Below are 9,541 nucleotides of genomic sequence, written 5' to 3'. Positions count from 1 at the left end.
CATTTCCACCAAAGACCAACCCGGTCTCAAGACAAACTAAACAACGCCGTTCCGTTTAGTGATTTGATCCAAGCCGTCGATCTTAATTGATCCAACGGCCTGGATCTAATTTTGCCCCCAGTATATATTTTTCCAAACAAACCCCACCCCCCTCTCTCGTCTCTTCAGAGACCGAAACACACACCACCACACACCACCGCCTTCCGCCCGCCGGAAATCGCCCACGGCGGCGGACGGTGGCCAAACAACCCCAGAAATACACCCTTGAACCACCCTATTCCCCCCTCTCCGATTCCACACTCCATTAGCCTCGAATCATACTATAACTCTTCGAATCTTCGATCGAAGATCCCCGTCCCAAACCCTAGCCTGTCCATTTAAACCCAAAATCACACCCAATAATCCCCTTGTCCTCCTCGTCGCTAATCACTAACCAAATTGGCTCGAATCCGAGTAAAACTCGTCGAGACGGTTCTAGGGGGAGTGAGGAAGTTTTGGAGAGTTTTTTTTAAAAAAGGCAGTCTTAGACAGCATTTTAAAAGCTAAGGCATTCAACTTTTTAGAGTTTGGGAGAGTTTAAGAACAGAAAACCAAAAATATATTGTTTCATTGCATTCATAGGTGTAATTCGAATTCTGGACAGAGTTAAAGGGGGTTGGTTTTTGAAATTATACTCAAAGGTGACACAAAAAGAATAGCAAGAAATATAGAAAACAAAAAGCAATTAGTCCTCTTAGGTTCTGCATTTGATCCTTCTTTAAGCAGTAAAAAATAGCATTGCAAGCTTGAAGTAAAGTGCCTGATTTTCAATTGTTGAGGTGTAAGTTCCAGTTTCAAGTCTGTTTACTGGTGTGTTTGAGGTTCGCTGGTTGGTTTTCTTGTTGAGTTTGAGGTCCAATTAGTTGCCCGGAGTTATTTGTTGTTGCTGTTTGGTTTCACAACTGGTTATGAGCTGTGGTCAAGTGTTTTTCTAATTTGAAACTGGGTTTGGAGCTGTTTCTGAATTCCAATTTGCTGTCTGCTGGTGTTATTTGCTGTTGTTGTTGTTTGCCGTGCTGTACTGTTGCTGACTTCCTCTTTATTCTTCTGTTCACTCCAATTTAGGTACACAACTAAGCTCAATTGGATGTAACCTTGAGATGTAAACATGAAATGGAATTGCTCGGGCCCTTAATTATTTGATGTTGTATATGTAGCTCAGTAGATATAGATGATAAGTAGTTGTATAGTCCAATTTGATCTATAACTCAATGAAATGTAGACTGTGAAGTTTGTACCTAATTAGGACTGTTTAAACTGTTAATTCGTGTTCATTAGTTGTAGACTTAGTATAGTTTAGTACTGATTTCAGTTAACATTGAGTTAAAAATCGGATATCAGTATTGTTTGGACCTACAATTAATTCAGAAGTCAATATGTGGTGCTTATTCCGATTTCAGGTTAAACGTGCTTTTAAAACAGCCCAACATGCTAGTTATTGATGTTCTCTCCTTTGTTTGTTAAGCTCACTATTTCGACATAGGAACAAGTAATTGCATGCTAATGGTTAATATCAATAGTCTACTTGAATTTGAATAAGTTAACTTATTCATGAATGTTAGCAGAATCAAATAACCGAGTCGTGTAGTTCAAAACTCGATCCAGCATATGGATTGGGTTCTTTGGACCTAAAGTTGAAATGGCATTTGGTCTACTAATTTTCAATTGATAGACTATAGGATTTTCTAATATTAACTAATTAGGGCCCCCTTTTACTTATTTCTTTAGAGACAAATAAATAGAAGAAGAATAGTCATTTTAGGATTAGTCTTTAAATAATATATGAGACGAGCCTCGCCAAATAAAACGCATAAGTTGCGGGGCCCTCAGTAAATATTGCGTTAAAATACTTTAGATTTCGGGACGGACCGTCTAATAAATTTCACGACTTTCCTCAAAATAATAACGAGCTAGTCACTTTAGGCACGCTTTTAATAAATTACTTTCTTAAACTCGGGTGCACATTTATGTGACCCAAATCAAAATCTCAACGGAGTCGAAATGTGTCAATAACCACGGGTGCATTGATGTGACGTGGTTCGAGACGTATTTTCACGACGTTGCAATTCTCTCTTAAAATAACAACAATAAAAGCGGGAAAGAGTTAAAATTTGCACACAGGTCTAACATGTATAAAATCAGATAAATAAGCCGAATATGACAGTTGAGCGACCGTGCTTGAATCACGGAACTCAGGAATGCCTAACACCTTCTCCCGGGTTAACAGAATTCCTTATCCTGATTTCTGGTTCGCGGACTATAATACAAAGTCATTTCTTCTCCTCGATTCGGGATTCAACCGGTGACTTGGGACACCATAAATCTCCCAAGTTACAACTCTGAATTAAATAATAAATCTCGTTTTGATTGTCCTTTAATTGGAAAAAACTCCCTTACGCCCCTGCCAGCGCAGGTAAAAAGGAGGTGTGACAGGCATAACTCTTCTGCTTGGATTGAGATGTGTGAAGTTGATCCTAGATAATCTGACCTTATCTAAGGCATCATGTACCAAATATGTACCTAATAATCGAGCCTCCCCGGCTCGAACCATCCAACTGGTGATCGGCACTGCCTACCATATAATGCCTCATAGGGAGTCATCTGAATGCTCGACTGATAACTGTTGTTGTAGGAAAACTCCGTAAGTGGCTAGAACTGATCCCACGAACCTGCAAATTCTATAACACAAGCGCGGAGCACATTCCCAATATCTGAATGGGCTCGATTAGTAGAGTATTACACTACAGACAAGTCTATGGCGCATCTTTTATGGCATATGAACGTTATTTATGAGAGTGAGTGAATTCTTTCTATTTTGAGTTCCTAAGTGTTCTTAAATTTTATTGTGTGGAACTACTCTCTTTTGTTGTGTGAGGACACTTGATTAATAAAGGAACGGTAATTTTAGTGACCTCTATGTTAGAGTAAGTGGGTGAGTTGCGAATAATGCGTGGTACTTGTCAGTCAAATCTTGAGGTGAAGATGTTACACTCTTGTGCTTAGTCTATTTTAAATACTCTTTGTGTGATGAGTTAGGAGAATTGTTTAAAAAAATCGTGTCTATATAAAGTGTAGTTTGATTGCTCGAGGAAGAGCAATGGTTTAAGTGTGGGGTGTTGATGATAGACTATAATTGTGTATTTTAGTCGCTTATTACACTCTAATTTACTGCACTTTAATTGAGTTTGAGCTTTAATCGCTAGTGTTCTTCATTAATTGTGTATTCTATGCCATATATGAGTGATTCCGAGCTATGTCGATGTTATGGAATGAATTCAACTGATATGGAGCATTGAAGTCTAAGTAAAAGCCCAAGGAATTAAGTCGGAATCCCCGATCCCCTATTAACTGCTTTCCCCGTATTTATTTCTGCTATTTTGAATTTTCCGGGATGTTCGATTTTGCGTTTCGGAGAGTTTTGGGACACATAATCCCTAAATGAGAGCATAAGTGTTGGAAAGTTGACCATAGTCGAAACAGTGTGAAGACGGCCTTGGAATGGAATTCTGATGGTTTCGTTAGCACCATTGGGTGATTTCTGGATTAGGGGCGTAATCGGATGGTCTTTTGGAGGTCCGTAGCTAATTTAGGCTTGAAATGCCGAAAGGTCGAATTTTGAAGTTTCCGGTTGGATAGTGAGATTTCGATCCAAGGGTCAAAATGGATTTCTGGAAGTTAGAGTAGCACTATAGTGTTGAATGTGACATGTATGCAAAAGTTCAGGTCATTCGGACGAGGTTTGATATACTTTTTGATCGAAAGCGTATTTTTAGAGTTTTAGAATTTTTAGGCTTGAATCCGTGGTTGATTCGTCGTTTCGATATTGTTTTAGGTGTTTTAAGGATTGGCATAAGTTTGGACATTGGTATTAGACTTGTTGGTGCCTTTGGTTGAGGTCCCGGGGGCCTCGGGATAATTTCAAATGGTTGACGGAATGATTTTGGAGTTTGGAGTTGCAGCTTCAGCTGGTTTTCTTTCATAACCGCACCTATGAGTGTGGGACCGCAGAAGCAGCATTTGGCATCACAGAAGCGGAAATGGGGAGGTTCAGCAGAAGCCACAGAAATGGTAGAATTTTTGCAGGAGCGGTACCGCATCTGCGGATGGGGAGTCACAGATTCAGAATCAGGCTGAGTTAGTGATTGTCGCAGATGCGACCATTGGTCTACAAAAGCGGGACCGCACATGCGGAAATTGCTGAGCTGAAACATATAAATACTTGCCTTCGCGAAATTTAGCTATTTTTCACCATATTTCAAATGGGAAGAAACTTGGGAAGCACTTTTCAAGAGGGATTTTCAGAGGAGTTCATTGGGGTAAGGTCTTTGGTCCCTAAAATCGTTATTGGAATGATTTTTATCAATTTAAGCATGAAAAATTAAGGAAAATTAGTGGTAATTTGTGGGTTAGGGCTTGACTAAGTAGAGGACTTTGAGTGATGATTTGAGGGAGCAATTGAGGTCTGATTTTGGTACTCTTGGTATGACTGAACTCGTGAGAGTGTGAGGATTCTGGAAATATAAATTTTACCTAATTCCGAGATGTGGTCCCAAGGGCGTTTTGGTCAATTTACCTAATTTTGTGTATTGGCTTAGAATTTAATTGTAGAATCAGTTACTTGAAGTGTTATTTACATTATGAAATTGAATTGAATAGATTTGAGCCATTTGGAGTCGAGTACTCGTGGCAAGAGCGTGGTTTTGGATTGATTTTGAGCCGGTTCGAGGTAGTGGCTTGCCTAACCTTGCGTGGGGGACTTTCCCCTTAGGATTTGGTATATTTGGTAATTGAGAAGCCTTGTACGTGAGGTGACGAGTGCGTACTTGTGCTAATTGTTGGAAATCCGGTTTTTCATTAAGTAATTACTAGTATGTTTTTTCCTGTTTTTATTACTTGTAATATTAAGCATGTTGTTAGCTTAGGAAAGTATATCTAAGTGATTTAATTGCTTTAATTGCTCAAACTACCTTACCTGAATTCTGTGCAGCATGATAGGCTAGAACTAGTTGTTTGCCTTAATATAAAATTTGACATTTCTGAATATTTTCCTATTGCTGCTGTGTATTTACATTGGGACTACGGATGCGGGATTCCGGTAGCTCCCCCCTTGTCTGTTTACATTTGGGTCTATGTATGTGGGATTCCGATAGATCCCCCTGCACAGTTATATGGAACTACGGGAATGCACCCGGTAGATTCCCCCCATTACTGGTATTTACATTTGGGACTACGGAACAGGATTCCGATAGATCCTCGTGCACTATGAGTTGGACTATGGGACGGGATACCGGGAGATCCATCGGATATGTATATTTGGGACTATAGGACGGTATCCTGGGAGATCCTCGATTGTTATTTTTGGTACTGAGCCATATTTCTCTCTATGTACTTTGCCACTGTAATAGGTGTTGTTGTCCTTTATATCATGTGTTGCCTTTACTGTTGTACTTATTTATACTATTCTGTTCCACACTGTCGAACCTTATATTTTTATTTAACCTTAGTAGGGCCCTGACCTTCCTCGTCACTACTCGACCGAAGTCAGGCTTGGCACTTACTGAGTACCGCTGTGGTGTACTCATGCCCTTTCTGCGCATGTTTTTCATGTGCAGATCCAGGTACTTCGACTCAGACTTATCATCCTTGAGGCAAGGCGACCTTTTGAAGACTTCGAGGTATATCTTCTGCATCTGTAGATCGAGGAGTCTCTCTCCATTCAATTTTGTAGTTACAACCCTTCTGTATTTACTTTGATTTAGACTATTCTGGAGTTAGAGTATTATATAGTATCCTTAGCTTGTGATTCATGTGTTTCCGGGTTTTGGGAAAACTGTATTAGTTTCGAGAATTTATATTGTGTATGCCGAGCGGCACTTTTAAATGCTGTTATATCCCTCTATTTCTGTTTTAAATTATTTTTATTCCGCATATTGGTTTATCTTCCGCAATTTAGGCTTACCTAGTCGTAGAGACTAGGTGCCATCACGATGGTTCATGGAGGGCAAACCAGGGTCGTGACAAGTTTGTATCAAAGCTCTAGGTTCATAGGAGTCATGAATCACAAGCCAGTTTATTAGAGTCTCGTTGATCGGTACGGAGATGTCTGTACTTATCTACGAGAGGCTATGTAACTGTTAGGAAAATTTCCACTTCATTTGATTTCCTTGTCGTGCGATATTTTGACATCACAATTCCAAACTTCTGTCTTTTATTCTCTCATAGATGGTGAGGACACACGCTACCCGAAATGATCAGGCACTCGCGCCCCCTACTGCAACCGTTAGAGGCCAAGGCCAGGGTAGAGGTCGAGGACGTGCACGTAGTGCAACTAGAGCACTTGCGCGAGCTGCCGCCGAGGTACCTTTAGCAGTTCCAGCCAGAGTCTAAGCACCTGATACGCCTACTGCTACTACTACTCCAGCTCTTCAAGAGACTCTTGCGTAGTTCATGAGCATGTACACCACTTTGGCTCAGGCAGGGTTCTTCCCCCTTGTTGCAACCACATCTCAGGCCAGGGGAGGAGCACAGACTCCCGCTACCCGCGCTCCTGAGCAGCGAGTACATGTAAATAAGGTCCCTAAGATTATTCCTGTACAACCTAGAGTCCGAGATCAGCCCGAGGACAGGGCAGCAGTTTTCGAGGATGAGCAGCTGAGGTTTGAAAGGTTCAAGAAGTACAAGCGTCATGTATTCAGTAGTCTAGCATTGGATGATGCTCTAGGATTTCTAGGTGAGTGTTATCGTATTCTCCGTTCATGGGTATATCAGGATCGAGCAGGGTTTCCTTCACTACTTTCCAGGTTTGAGGAGCTGCCTATGAGTGGTCGCGCACCTATGGTCGCGCAATTATGCCTCATGATTCCTGAGTGATCCTATTTATATTTCCATGCCTGTGGTAGATTCTATTATAGTAGACCATGTTTATCATTCGTGTGTTGTTTCTATGGGAAGCTATGACTATGATAGACCTCTTACTTCTTGATATGGCAGATTTTGATCTTATATTGGGAATAGATTGGCTATGACATTGTCATGCTATTTTGAATTTCCATGCCAAGACGGTGACCTTAGCTATGCTGAGGTTGCCCTAGTTAGACAGGAGGGGGACTCCTGGAACATTCTACTAGAAGGGTCATTTCATATGTGAAGGTTCGATGTATGGTTGAGAAGGGGTGTCTAGCATATTTGGCCTATATCCATGATCCTAGTGTGGAGTTTCCCTCTATGGATTCAGTACCAGTTGTACATGATTTTCTAGAGGTGTTCCCTATAGATTTGCTAGGGATGCCACTCGAAAAAGATATCAACTTTTGCATTGACTTGACTCCGGGCACTTAGCCTATTTCTATTCCACCATACCATATGGCCCAGCTGATATCTCGCCATGGGGTGTAATGGTGTTGTTTGTAAAAAGAAGGATGGAACGATGAGGATGTGTATAGATTATCGATAGTTGAACAAAGTCACTATCAAGAACAAGTAACATTTGCCGAGGATTGATGACTTATTTGAAAAGCTTCATGGTGCCAAGTTGTTTTCCAAGATTGATTTAAGATCTGGCTACCATCAGTTGAAGATTAGAGCATCAGATATCCGTAAAATAGCATTTGGGACTCGGTATGTTCACCATGAGTTCTTAGTTATGTCATTTGGTTTGACAAATGCCCCACGATCATTTGTGGCTTTGATGAACTAGGTGTTCAAGACCTATTTAGATTCTTTTGTGAGGAGCCGAGAGGAGCATGATTAGTATCTTCGGCTCATACTTCAGACCTTGAAGTATAGTTGGTTATATGCCAAGTATTCAAAGTGTGAGTTCTGGTTGGACTCGGATGCCTTTTTGGTCTATGTTGTATCTTTCGAGGGCATTAAAGCGGATCTTAAGAAGATTGAGGCAGTTTGGAACTGGCCTAGACCTACTTCAGATATAGAGATTCGGAGCTTCTTGGGTTTGACGGGTTATTATCGCCGATTCGTGGAGAGATTTTCATCTATCTCAGCCCCATATACCAAGTTGACCCCGAAGGGTGCTCTTTTCAAATGGTCTGAAGATTGTGAGTTGAGATTTGAAAAGTTCAAGACTTCTTTGACTACAACCCTGGTATTGGTGTTTCCTACAGGTTCGGGATCTTACACCATGTATTGTGATGCATCGCCTATTGGGATTTGGACAATATTGATGCAGGATGGTAGGGTGATTGCTTACGCATCTCAGTAGTTGAAGGTTCATGTGAAGAATTACCCTGTTCATGACTTAGAGTTGACAACCATTGTTCATGTGGTAAAGATTTGGAGGCACTATCTGTACAACATTCATTGTAAGGTCAATACCAATCATCGGAGTCTCCAACACTTGTTCAAGAAGAAAGACCTTAATTTGTAGCAACGAAGATGGTTAGAATTGCTGAAAAACTATGATATTACCATATTGTATCATCTAGGGAAGGCCAACGTGGTGGCCGACACATTGAGTAGAAATGAGGAGAGCATAAGTAGTTTGGCATATTTACCGGTAGCTGAGAGGCCATTAGCCATGGATGTACAGGCTTTGGCCAACCACTTTGTGAAATTGGTTGTTTCGGAGCCCAGTTAGGTGCTAGCTTGTGTTGTGGCACAGTCTTTGTTATTGGAGCATATTAAGTGTCATGACCCAAACTAATGGGCTGAGACGGGCACCCGGTACCTTATTCAACCAAGCATCAACATAATGTATCTTTTAATGTCATACTATCATAGATAACTAAGCCGGATTGCGGTTGTGAGATAAGTAGAATACAACATGTGATACTAAGTTATGCATAAGACATACGACCCATAAGATCAAAATAATCACTTGTATACTGAACATAGACCGACAAGGCTATACAATCTTTTACGTACATGACATATGTCTACAAGCCTCTAAGAATACATAATTTTCAAAAGAACAATACACGTCTAAATCATACCAACCAAACAAGTAACTCCGAAGCATATGGAGCACACCAACACCTTTCGCTGAGCTGATAGCCTACTTGGAGGGCTCTCGACCTGTCTATCGGGACCTGCGGGTATGAGACACAACATCTCTAGGCAGAAGGGACATCAGTACGAATAATGTACCGAGTATTTAAGGCATATAAATAAGTACATAACAGACATGGGAAGAAATATGGAGTAAATGACTTAGCTTGTAAGTCTGGATAATTTTGTAATTCATGAAATAATCATAGTATCATGCATATACGTATGAATGTCATGTCGTGCATAGGTACATGTTTCATAACATCATCAAGCCTCTGAGGGCATCCCATCATATCATCTCGGCCACTGTGAGCAAAATCATCAACTTATACCAGCTGATCAGGTGGTGGTGCGTATGTAACACCGTAACCTTTTTCCCATATTCCATATACATATAATATACATATATATGCGTATATAATGCTGTCTGGTCATGGGTCAATGTGCATGTATAAATGCATGAAATGAATATGAAAAACGTTAATAAAATCTCTTGGTA

The sequence above is a fragment of the Nicotiana tabacum genome, chromosome 18, assembly GCF_000715075.1.
Source record: "Nicotiana tabacum cultivar K326 chromosome 18, ASM71507v2, whole genome shotgun sequence".
Classification (NCBI taxonomy): Eukaryota; Viridiplantae; Streptophyta; class Magnoliopsida; order Solanales; family Solanaceae; genus Nicotiana; species Nicotiana tabacum.
This window is presented reverse-complemented; position numbering follows the sequence as displayed.